Below are 8,587 nucleotides of genomic sequence, written 5' to 3' on the forward strand. Positions count from 1 at the left end.
TGTAAGAAGCAATTTCAGTAGCAGCAGTTGTTAAGCATTTTGCGTTATGATACGAGGATTAATCAAGCACCAAGATGCCATGGTCATTTCTGTGATAAAGAGTGGTATCCTCAAAAGTTAACTCCTTTTTGGTCATTTTCGGCCAGCTTATTGCTTTCATCTTAAATCCCTAATATTTGAAATTAAAAAACAAGAAGACACAATATGGAAAAAAATTAAAGTTACAAGCTGGTAAATATGAAGCCATACATTGTCATTTTGAGATTTAAAAAAAGGCCATGAAATTCTAATTTAGATAATTCAATGGGCTTGAAAGTTTTAGGAGAGTTATCACATTTCTTCATTTTACCTTCATAAGAATCCTATGAAATGTCCTGATAAATTTAGAAAAGGAAATCAAGATCCAGAGAAACAGATTTGTATGAGGTCCTATACCTGTGTCCCTTAAATCTTAGATAAGCATGATTTGCAGTGTAGTGTCTTGCTAACTCTTTTGAAAGTTCCAAATCTGTAATATGTAGTGTAAATTTCTTTTTTAAACCTGACAAAAGGATGCTGACATCTTAGCACAGAAGGGTGAATGGGAGAACCTTAGAAATCTGAACTCTGAGCTGTTGCTTCATACTGTGGCCTCCATGTACAGCAAAACTTGAAGGTGGGACAGGATTTGTTCTGGTTTGATACTGTTATGGATCCCAGAAGAGCCATGATCTTTTTTTTTTTAAATTAAATTCAGTTTTATTGAGATATAATCACATACCATACAATCATCCATGGTGTACAATCAATTGCTCATAGTACCATCATATAGTCATGCATTCATCACCTCAATCTATTTTTGAACATTTTTCTTACACCAGAAAGAATCAGACTAAGTATAAAAAATAAAAGTAAAAAAGAACACCCAACATCCCCCTCATCCCACCCTATTTTTCATTCAGTTTTTGTCCGCATTTTTCTACTCATCCATTCATACTCTAGATAAAGGGGATGCAATCCACAAGGTTTTCACAATCACACTGTCACCCTTTGTAAGCTACATTTTTATACAATCGTCTTCAAGAGTCCAGACTACTGGGTTGGAGTTTGATAGTTTCAGGTATGACATCTAGCTATTCCAATACATTACAACCTAAGAGGTGTTATCTATATAGTGCATAAGAATGTCCACCAGAGTGACCTCTCAACTACATTTGAAATCTCTCAGCCACTGAAACTATTTCATCTCATTTCGCATCCCCCTTTTGGTCAAGAAGATGTTCTCAATCCCATGATGCTGGGTCCAGATTCATCCCCAGGAGTCATATCTTGTGTTGCCAGGGAGATTTACACCCCTGGGAGTCAGGTACCACATGGGGGGAGGGCAGTGAGTTCACCTGCCAAGGTGGCTTAGAGAGAGAGAGAGAGGGCCGCATCTGAGCAACAAAGAAGTACTCAGGGGGAGATGTTTAGGTACAATTATATGCAAGTCTAGCCTCTCCCTTGCAGTAATGAGCTTCATAAGGGCAAGTCCCATGATAGAGGGCTCAGCAAATCAAACTGCCAGTTCTCAATGTTTGTGGCAACATCAGCATCAGTCCAGGTGAGGAAGTCCAACTCTTCCGCATTTTCCCCCAGCTCCTTGGGGGGACCCTGCAAATATATTTTTATTCTCTGCCCAAATTACTTTGGGATGTGTCACTGTTTCACTCTAACCTATACAAACCTACTGCATTTCACTTCCTGTTCAAAGTTCCATGGAATTGTGGTGTTTGAACAAATTGACTGTAGAGTGATACTGTTTAGAAAATATAGATTCTGCACCAAATAGACATCTCTTCCCTTGGTCTCACATGGAAGTTGAAGTTTTAAAACACAGTCAGTTTCAACCTTTACCCTTGGGCCTGGTTTGCCCTAGTTTTAACCAGATCTGCTTCATTCATATCTCTAATTGAAGTCTGGAGCCATGATCTTTTAATCCAATCTTCTTGGGAGGAATCTTTTGATTGTTTCCATGGAGATGTGACTCTCTCAACTGTGAGTGAGAATTTTGATTAAATTGTTTCCATGGAGGTGGGGACCCAGCCCATTCAGGGTGGGTCTTGATTGGTTCACTGGATTCCTTCAGAGAGCTCAAGAGCTGACACAGATGCTGACATTTGGAGATGCAGATAGAAGGATGTTTGGAGACATGGAGCTAAGAGATGAAGCCCAGAGTTTGCCCCAGAGAAGCTAAGAGAGGATCCCCAGATGCTTAGAGAGAACACCCTGGGAAAAAGAAGCAAGGATACACAGGAGCTGAGAGAGAGGAGCAAAGACAGAAGCCCAGAGACATTTTGGAGAAAGCCACTTTGAAACACAAGGAGCAAAGGACCAGCAGATGCCAGCCATGTGCCTTCCCAGCTGACAGAGGTATTCTGGATGACATTGGCCTTCCTTCAGTGAAGGTATCCTCTTGTTGATGTCTTAGTATGGACACTTTTATGGCCTTAGAACTGTAAATTTGTAACCCAATAAATCTCCTTTATAAAAGCCAGTCTATTTCCGTTATTTTGCATAATGGCAGCTCTAGCAAACTGGAACAGGATTCAAGGAAATTGGTCAGTATGCCACAGGGAGCTATAGGGTAAGTAACTGTAGTATGCCTGAGTCCCAAATAAAGAGATATGATTGTTATTGAGGAAGACAAGCAAACAAATAATCCCATTATTACTGGCTTAATAGGTACAGATTTCACAGGCCTCAAGTTTGGGCATATAAGAAATTCAACATTATTTTTTTCCTAAATGAACTTGGTTCCTAACACAAACTTCAATCCCTAGTAATATTAGAAATAATAGTTTCACCAATTCAGGGTAAAGCCAATTTGAGGATCTTTCCTTCCTCTTCTTCTTCCAGAGACTGTATCTCTCTTCCTGAGGACTTAAGTAAAATCTTGACATAGTGGAGACCAACTAGTTTCTCTCCCTTTGCTTTCTTCTGAAATGATCCTTTCTGGTGGGGGTTGGGAGGGAATGGACACCTCTGAACGCACATTGTGGTATAGTGAGGTATGGGTAGGGAATAGAGAGTGTGGGTATGGATGCAAGGAGTTGTGGGTGACAAGAAACCTTGATGTTTACCTAAAATTATTATTCTATAATACAGACAGACAAGGCCAAATCACTATTCATAGAACTGTAGAACAGAGATTCTGCACCAAACTGTTGAAAGAAAAATGTTTTCCTTTTCATTTTCTCTTTTCCTCAATCCCCACCCACTAGCAGGTGAATAATTAGGCTCATTTCCATTTAATAATGCACTGCGTAGGAATAGAGATGCATTTGGAGAGTGATTAACAGAGAAACCTGACATGTTGCTTCTGGAAAAATAATGGCTGAGGATTTAGCAGATACCCAGAAAACTACATGTATGCCAAATTCAGTCTGGGAGTTTAAAATCCTCCTCCAGAAGAGACTGACTTGGCTTCTCTAACCAGTCTCTTTTTTTGGCAATATAAGTTCCCTGTGCTAAATGATCCCAGGCAAAATAGGTAGAGAATTTCAATTGCTTAGAAAACATGGGGAATAGTAGAGATATCTGGACTCTAGTCTATCCTGGACTATGTAATAACTATTTCTCTGCATGATACATGGTCACAGGTAACTGGCAAAGCTTAACACGATCATTATTTGGAATCCTGTGCAAACTCCACCTTTAGTTTGCTTATAAAAATGTTAGCAGATTTGAGACTAAACTGAAGATTAAATTTAGCAATTGTTTGGATTTTAGTTGTATGGGATTTTAAAATATTGAAGTCTTTCTATGAATACAGTTGCCCCTATATTCTCAGTTGCTGGTATATGAAATGCCATTTTTCCTTACATTACAGGTTAGTACAGTAATTGTATGTCTTGTAACTGTTGACTGAATTTTCTTTTTAAAATTCCCAATAACTTTGTAAACAGACTGACAAAAAAGAAGAGGATAAAAAATGTAAGTGAGGTTGCACTGACTTTTCTTGGATGACATTTTTATTGAGATCTATGAATGACCATGGAAAAATCATTTTCAGAGCTGAACAGGAATTTACAGAGGTCATCAAATATAAGCCCCTCATTTTATAAAAGCATGTGCACACTACACTGTGTATCAATTAAACCAAAACTCCAAAGCACAACATATCTCACATCCCTTATGAACATTACATGTAAAAGAAAGTGATAGACATGCTATTTTCTATTTGTAGAAACATTTGGTCTGCATTATAAAGGATTTAATATCTCAGAGAAAAAAGTTAATATCCCTTGAACATCTATGTTGAAGGTAAATGTCTTTAAGGTTTTTGCTCTGGGGATGACTGATGCTTGTTCTTTGTTGGGTTTTTAGTGTTTGAATAGCCCCTTGTATACTTGCCCCAAATGGTTCTCAGTATTCCTATTTAGAGCAAATGTTAAAGATTAAGTTTTATACCTGCTTTTCACTTTGCCAATTGGACTCATGTCTTTATTGGTCATTCAAGTGGGGCAAAGGAAATATCCTTTTAAAACCCAGGCTCCTGTCGGAGGAAACAAATTGAAATAATAATAATAAAAAGATTATGTTTTAAGCTCTACAGAGTAACTTGGATTGGAAATGAGTTGGCCATGATTTCCTTAAGAATCCTATTAAGGATTCTTGCAAGAGGACTTCTTGGAAAGATGGTGGAGTAGGGAGGTCCAGAACTCAGTTTTTCAACTCAAACAACTATTAAACAGACAAGAACTGTCTAAAAATTTTTTGAAATCCCAGAGACTAGAAAAACACTGTACAGCAAGCAAGGAAGAGTGGGAGGAAGAGACTGATAAATTATGGTGAAGAACTGTAAATTGCTCTTTCCCCATGGCCACTACCAGCACCCATCCCCCACCCTCACCACAGGTTGCCATGGGTTCCAATCTCTGGCTAGCTTGCTGGTGACAGAAAGGGGCATAAAAATCTTCTTCCCCCAAAACAGGGATGAGTGTGGCTAGTTGCTGATCATGTCTTTTGATTAGCAAATTCAGATTGCTGGGTCCTTGTACTGAGGGCAGCTATTATTTTAACCTGCCCAGGACAAAGGTAGCAGAAGCCATTGTTTCAACCCCACCCTGACAAAGGCAGTGGCAGCCATTGTTTCAACTCTCCCCAGATAGGGCAGAGGCAGTAGAGATTTAAAGACACTGTGTTTCTTCAGGAGTTCAGGGGACAGTTAGTTGAAAGGCTGCATTTGCTAGGCAGGACAGGAAAGCTCAGATCTGGGGGCCCATTGGAGAAGATTGGCATCCTTCCTGAACCCCACCCCCAGGCACTTTGGAGCTGGTTTGCAACCCCTTCGTGGGTGTGTTGGCTGGGTGACCCTCCTCCCAGAATTTGCCCTCAAGGCAAAAGCAGCCTGAGACAACAAAAGGAATGTAAAAAACTATAGAGGCAGACAGTCTGGCAAAATGTCCTTCCAGGTTCAAATACCTGGGAGAAGGACGTCTGTCTTCTGGGAAACAGAAGGGATAATCAAACTCCTGTAAACAGGGGGACATCAAAACAACTAACAAGCAAAAGCCCAGGACAAGATAGAGGCCTAGAAAGACAGGGAAAAACGTGTATACTGCACTTGCCTTGGGCCAACCTTCCTGATTGGAGGGCTGAAGCTCAAGAAAATCCCTGTCTTATCACTAGCTGGTTACAAAACCAAGATATAGACATTCCAGGAAGTAAATCCCTTAGTTAACATTTTAAAATATTAAAATGTACAGTGTGCAACAAAAAAGTATAAGACAAAGAAACAGGAAATGAGGAACTACCCAAAGGAAGAAAATAAAGATATAGAAAGCACCAATGAAGAAGATGAGAATGTGGACATACTGAACAAGACCTTTAAAATTTTTTTTATTAAAAAAAAAATTTAAAAAATGATCTTAAAAATGCTCAAGAAGATAAAGTAAATTACAGAAAAAGAACTAAAATATATCAGGAAAAAAATGAATGAGCAGTATGAGAAACTTAGTAAAGAGAAATTTTAAAAAGGAACCCAGCAGAGCTACTGGAGTTGAAGGTCACATTAACTGAAATGAAAAAAAAAAAAAAAAAAAAAGTCCAGGAGGGTTTCAGAAGCAGAAGGGAGCTAGCAGAAGAAAGAATCAGTGAACTTGAAGAGAAGACACTTGAAATGAGTCAGGCTGAGGAGCAGAAAGAAAAAAGAAATATTGAAAGTGAAAATAGCCTAAGACAACTATGAGACACCATCAGGCACACAAGTTATGGGAGTCCCAGAAGGAGAAAAAAGAGAAAAAGGGGCAGAAGGAATAGTCAAATAAATGATGACAAAGAACTTCCCAAACTTAGCAAAAAATATGAATAGGCACATCCAAGAAGCTCAGAGAACACCAGACAGGATAAACGTGAATAAAAATACAACCTGTCACATACTGATTACACTATCAAATGCAGATGACAGGGAGTATGTTCTGCAAGCTGCAAGAGAAAAGGAATGTTATGTACAAGAGAGTGTGAATTAGATGAGTGCTAATTTCTCATTAGAAACCATGGAGGCAAGAAGGAAGTGGGCGGAAATACTTAAGGTGCTGAAGGAAAACAATTGCCAGCCAACAATTTTTATATCCGGCAAGACTCTCTTTCAAAAATGAGGGAAAGATTAAGACATTTTTAGATAAACAAAAGCTGAGGGAGCCCATCACCACTAGACTTGTTTTATAAAGCAATGCTAAAGGAAATGCTTCAGACTGAAAGGAATGGACTCTAGAGAGTGGTTCAAAGCAGCATAAAGAAATAAAGACCTGTGGTAAAGATAATCATTTGGGTAATTATAAATGCCAGAATTATTTTATTGTATTATTTGGTATGTAACACCACTTTTTACTTCCTACAAGTGTTAAAATGCAAATGCATAAAAAGTACTGATAAATCTAGGTTTTTGGACATACAATGTACAAAGATATAAGTGGGAACAAGTAGAAAAAATGGTGGGGGAACAGAAGAGTATAAGGAATGTATATATGCATGCTATTGATTAAGTTGGTATCAAACCAAATATGGTTGTCTTATATTTAGGATGTTTGTATTTAACCCCATGGTAACCATAAGGAAAACAGATGAAAATTATATCAAGATAGAAATAAGAAGGCACTCAATATGTTACAACACACACACACACACACACAAATAAATATAAAAATAGGCTTTAATAGAAGTGTGGGACAAAAAAAGTATAAGAATTACAAGGGCTAGATAGCAAAATAGCAGAAGAAAGTCCTGTACTATCAGCAGTGACTTTAAATGTAAATAGATTAAACTCTCTAATGGCAGAGATTGGCAGAATGGATAAAATAGCATGACCCAATTTTATCGTGTCTGCAAGAGACTCACCTTAAAGTCAAAGATACAAGTAGGTTAAAAGTGAAAGGATGGAAAAAGTACAAACCATGCATGGAGGAACCAAAAGAGAGCTGGGGTGTCTATATTAATATCAGATAAAATAGACTTTTGGTCAATAATAGTTAAGAGGGACAAAGATGGTCATTATATACTGACAAAAGGGACAATTCAACAGGAAGTTGTAACACTTATAAATATATATGCACCTAACAGTAAAGCCCCAAAATGCAAAAACTAACAAATTTGAAGGGAGAAATCGATGGTTCTACACTAATAGTAGGGGACTTTAACATACCACTCTCAGTAATGGATAGAACATCTAGTCAGAAGATCAATAAGGAAGTACAGGACTTGAATGATACACTAAACCAACTAGACCTAACAGACATATATAGAACACTGCACATAACAAAAACAGAGTACACATTCTTCTCAAGTGTACATGGATCATTCTCAAGGATAGACCAAATCTTAAGTCTCAGTAAATTAAAAAATATTGAAACCATACAATGTATATTCTCTTACCACAAGGGAATGAAGCTAGAAATCAATAACAGGGAGAAATGGAAAATTCAAATATATGGAAATTAAACAGTGTTCTCTTAAACAACCAATGGGTTAAAAAGGAAATCAGAAATGAAATTAGGAAATATCTTGGGGTGGATGAAAATGAAAATTCTATGCAACAAACTTATGGGATGCAGCAAAGGCAGTTCTGAGAGGGAAATTCATAGTTCTAAATGCTTACATTAGAAAAAAGAAAGAATTAAAACCAGGGACTTAACCTAAAAACTAAGCCCCAACTGAGCAGAAGAAAGAGAATAACAAAGAACATAGTGGAGATAAACAGAATAAAAACAAAAATCAATAGAGGGAATCAACAAAACCAAAATTTGGTTCTTTGAAAAGATCAATAAAATCAACAAACCTTTAGCTAGACTGACAAAGGGAAAAAGAGATGATACAAATAACAAAAGTCAGAAATGAAAAGGGGGACATTACTACTGAACTTGTCAAAATAAATAGGACCATAACAGGATACTATGATCAACTGCATGCTAATAAGCTAGATAATCTAGGTGGAATGGACAAATTATTTGAAATATATAAACTACCTACACTATCTCAATAAGAAAGAAAAGCCCTCAACAAACCAATTCCTAGTAAAGGGATAAAATCAGTAATCAAACATCTCTCAACAGAGACAATCCCAGGACCA

General features: G+C 37.6%; 1 non-coding gene across 1 annotated transcript; it reads left to right on the top strand.

The window, feature by feature from the left end:
- The first annotated feature begins 4,428 nt into the window (after positions 1–4,428).
- On the top strand, positions 4,429–4,534 carry LOC119510685. Its single transcript, XR_005211999.1, has one exon. It is a non-coding gene; the product is annotated as a small nucleolar RNA SNORA27 (small nucleolar RNA).
- The last annotated feature ends 4,053 nt before the right edge of the window (positions 4,535–8,587 follow it).

Source organism: Choloepus didactylus, chromosome 1 (genome assembly GCF_015220235.1).
Source record: "Choloepus didactylus isolate mChoDid1 chromosome 1, mChoDid1.pri, whole genome shotgun sequence".
NCBI classification, from domain to species: domain Eukaryota; kingdom Metazoa; phylum Chordata; class Mammalia; order Pilosa; family Megalonychidae; genus Choloepus; species Choloepus didactylus.